General features: G+C 59.7%; 1 pseudogene; it reads left to right on the top strand.

Annotated features, from left to right (window-relative positions):
* Positions 1-1,909: 1,909 nt before the first annotated feature.
* LOC147964239 (uncharacterized) lies at positions 1,910-3,773 on the top strand (annotated as a pseudogene).
* Positions 3,774-4,454: the final 681 nt, after the last annotated feature.

The raw sequence follows: 4,454 nt of genomic DNA, 5'->3' as shown, positions 1-4,454 counted from the left end.
CCTGGTTGATGGTTTGGGGAGCCTGCATATCCAAATATGCATGCATCCCTTCAAAAAATGCACATATGCATGCATCAAGTCAGAAAACCATACGTTGCACAACTCAGTCCCAACTACAAGTCCTTATGTACAGCTGGTTTGAGCCGAGCCGCCTACACATGCATATATACATGCATCGATGCCCTTTAACTCAAACAACCCATACATGCATCCAGCCTGAAACCCTAGATTGACGTAAGTCTCGCCACCACCCTACCTTTCGGACACGGCAACGCCGTTCTTGGACGATGAACTCCCTTGCAGCAACCGGTTCATCTCCAATGCGTCCCCGACGCCAACCTCCCCCAGCAGCTCTTCAGCTTGCAGCGTCACAGAAAAAGAGCACAATGCAAAAAAGATAAACGGAGGACAAGACTCAAGGAGTGGTGGTGGCTAGAGATGAAATAGAGCCGTCGGAGCTGCTGCAACCCTAACCAGCTGCTGGGCCGGAGGCCATGCTGTCAGCTCATGCGCGTCCATGTCGATCGGCAAGATCACGCTCAGAAAAAATAAATTGTTTGACGCATCATGATACAACAAAGCTAGCAGTCCGCGCTCAATCATCTAGCATCGACTTTCGCGGCGGCGCGACTGCCACACAACATCCGCCTGCACACTATTGTGTTTAGAACATGCCCTGCACTAAGAAATTTTGGACCAAACACATGAACGGGCATTTTAAATAGGGCACTATAGCGAGAGGGGCGTTTTGGCGGACGAGCTGCATGGAGGCCGTAATCCTCGTCGAGCGTTTTGGCATCAGGATGTGTGTCGTTTGCCTTTTGAGCTATATACGTCGGATATTTGAGATAAATACACCAGTGCCAACTTCTCGTATTCACGATATGTACATGGGCGGTGGGCCTGCGTTTCAGCCGAGGCATGAACATGATGTTCTCCCTGGGCGACTTCGTATTTGGCCCACTTCGCGAGCTGGCGGGGTGGGTGGATCGAGAGTAAATGTATCTTGTAGGCCCGCTCGGTGACCATTATGAGGTTGGGGCGGTATGCAGTGCAGGAGACGCGTGTTTGGCCCGTCGACACCTAGACCAGAGCAGAGCTGCTTTCGCCATAGATGGCATGAAGTTCTTCTTGGTACCTAACCACCAAGGAGGTTCCTCTCTCCCCGCGCCGCGTGCCACTCCGGCCGCGGTGGCCACCCACCAGCCTTCATGGCTAGGACCCGTAGACCAAGCTGTAGTAGGAGCGCTAGCCCGGCCTCCCCCCTGCGTCCGGCTCCTGCATCCCCTCGCCCGGTGGTCCGTTGTGTGCCTCGGACGATTGAGGGCTCTCTCCGGCTGGCCGGCTGCCAGATCCGGGTCGTTCGCCGCGTCTTCTGCTCCGGGGTGAGTCCTCCAACGCCGCCCCTCTCTCCGGACCGGTAGATCTACTGCCTCCGCCCCCCTCCGGGTATCAGCGCCTTAAATCCATCGTCGTTGCGCCATCAAACCTTGTCATTTCCTCCCCTCTGGAGGAGACGGGTGGTTGGGTTCATGTTCGGTCGCGCAAAAACCGGCGACCCAGCAAAAAGCCGGCGGGCAACAGTACGCACTCTGGGGCTCCTCGCTCGGACCGCGGGCGCGCCTCCATGCCTTCGCCTGGCCGCGAGGCCTTCTTAAGGCGCTTCCATGGGAAGTGCTTCCGATGCCTGAGCAAACACCACCGACGCAAAGATTGCCGCGACCCGCTTCGATGCATCTCCTATGAGCGCCAAGGCCACTTCGCAAAAGAGTGCCCCAGCCGCTCCTGCGGCCTAGGAGGGGTCGCCCTGGCCGAACCCAAGCCGGCGCCAGCTCGGGTGCCGGTGCGGGATCGCCTCTGCTTCGACCACCCCCCGTCGCCGTCGGCCCCTCCTCCCCAAGCTCCGTCCATGGCTGGCTTCTCCCACGTCGATCCGGCTTGACGGCCCCGCGAGAGCCACAAGATGGTGGTTGCCACGCCGGCCCTCGAGCACGCGGAGTACATCCTCCAGCAGCACGCGGTCACCCTCACGGCTGCGGACCGTGCCCATGCCACAAGCCCCATGGCGGTGGGGAAGGCCATCAAAGAGCAGCTCCGCACCTCGGCGCATCAGCTCCGCATCACCGCCCACCACCCTGAGGCCTTCCTGGTGCACTTCGACTTGCCGGCGCACCATGACAACGCTGTCTGCCGCGGCATCATCAAGGTGGATGGCTGCAAGTACTTCGTCCGCGCCTAGAGTCCAGACGACCACGCGGCCATCCTGAAGTTGTCCCTCCACGTTCGCATCATCGTCGAGAACCTACATATGCAGTTCTGGAGCTTGTAGGGGGCGGACGACGCGTTCGGCGACTTCGGCCGCATCGACCGGCTCGACAGCCGCATGTATGAGCGTGGTCACACTAAGACGTTCGCGTGCTGGCTGTGGTGCTGGGATGTGGCGCACATCCCGACCAAGCGGGCTCTGTGGGTGCTCAAGCATGGCGCCGGCCGCGTCGATGAGATCATCGGCTTCTCCCCGCCGGATCGCAACGTCCCTCCCTCGTCGGGCGTCCACCGCTACGACCTGCTGATCCATGTGGACCGCGTGGAGGACTGGAACCCTCTCTCGCCCCGCTCCTCGCACTCCGGGCAGAGCGGGCTCCCCTCATCGGAAGACGAAGACACCCGCCCCCTTCCCCGCCCGGAGTCGGGCTCTTGGGCGGCCGGGGTGGAGGACGGGCAGAGCAGGGTCCGTCGCACTGTGCCTCGCGTGTCCTCCTCTGGCTGCAGCAGCTTCCCCTCCCTCGGCGAGCGCCGTGACCACGACGGAGACGACCAAAGCAACCGCGGCCGGTCCTGGAAGGACGCTTTCCTCGGCCGTGGTCGGCAGTACAGCGCCAAGGCCCCGGCTACGAAGGAGCCGCGTCGGAGGAGTAGGACCCCTGCCTCGCATCGCCACCAGGGGTGCCGGGGCCGCTCCATGGAGCGTGCTGCCCTGTCTCCTTCCCCGAAGACGATGCTGCGTGCTACTCCCCCCTGCCGCTGCAGCCACGCCCCCCCCCCCCCCGCCGCCACCGGAGACAGACCCGATCGCCGCCTTCTTCTCCTTCTCCGACTCGGGACGCGCCATCTCCCCACCACCCCGGCCAGACTGCATGCAACTGGAGTTCGAGAATGCAATGCTCGAGGCGCTCGCCACCCCACTCTCCTTCAGCGACAACGAAGAACCGATCGAGCAGAAGTCGAAGGAAGATCACCTGCCGCTTGCCCTGCTGCCTGATGTCCTGCCTTGCATCAATCAGCCCACTCCTGCAGCTGTTTAGTTCCAAGTCGAGGCCGTCACGCAGAAGGTCAGCCACCTGCAGCTCCAGACAAGCCCAGATGCTGATTCAACGCAGCCCCTGCCAGCCTCTGTGGACGACGTGCAGCAACTCTTCAAGACGGTCAAAGCTCCTGTCCTCCCCACCCCGAAGCCTGCCCGCACCTCCGCCCCGCCCAAATCACGAGCTTCTTCTGCTCCTTCAAGGCGTAGCGCTCGGCAGGCTTCAGCTGCCTCCTCCGTGCCGGTCTCGCAGAGGGCGACGTTGAGGCTGGTGAAAGAGCTCGGAAAGATGGGGCCAAAGGATAAGATGACACCAGATGCCACTGCTGCCCTGATCAAGAAGTTCAACGAGCCACTGACCGAGGAAGACATAGCCACCATTGCTCGCCTGACTAGTCTGAATGCTGATGCTCTGAAGATCGTGGCCGGCATGCTCGGCCCTGATGGTGCGGTCAATGCGGCCCAGTAGATCTACATGTGTTATGTAGCTTGTAGGCTTCGTCGACGGCTGGCCCTACGCCAGTTCGAGCTAGGTTTCCCTTTCATGTGTACTTCTAGGGTCATGCTGCGAGTTAGACGACGACGGGGTTTTGGGCCTGTTAGAGGCCGCCGTCGCCCCCCGGGCCGAATGGTGGTGTGTTGTATCCTTTGTTTTAGCAATGTTAGTCGATGGAGCAAATCTTTGTGTCCAAATGAGTAGAAATCATGGCTTCATTATGTCTTGGAACGTTAGAGGTCTAAATGCGCCTGCCAAGCGGGAAGCTATTCATGAAACCACCACTGCTCACAGAACTGCCATCTTGATGCTGCAAGAAACAAAAATTGACGTTTGGTCTTCAGAAATTGCGCGTGAAGTAGGGGGACAGCTCCTGCAGGGCTGTGTGGTTCTTCCGGCCCTGGGGACGAGGGGTGGCGCTGCAATTTTCTGGAACAAAGATGTAGTTAGCATCGAGTCTCACTCCATTGGTAGATTCACCATCACGGCAAAAGTCACTGAACTTAGCAACAATGTTCAGTACTGGCTGACAACGGCATACGGACCAACTGAAGACGCCACGAGGGAGGAGTTTTTCCTGGAGATGGACAGCATTACACCTCCAGCGGGAGAGCCGTGGCTGATCACGGGAGACTTCAACATGATATATGAAGC

The sequence above is a fragment of the Triticum urartu genome, chromosome 6A (genome assembly GCF_056163025.1).
Source record: "Triticum urartu cultivar PI428250 chromosome 6A, HENAU_Tu73, whole genome shotgun sequence".
NCBI lineage: Eukaryota > Viridiplantae > Streptophyta > Magnoliopsida > Poales > Poaceae > Triticum > Triticum urartu.
The sequence above is the reverse complement of the archived record's forward strand: the minus strand, read 5'-3'. Positions and strand labels throughout refer to the sequence as shown.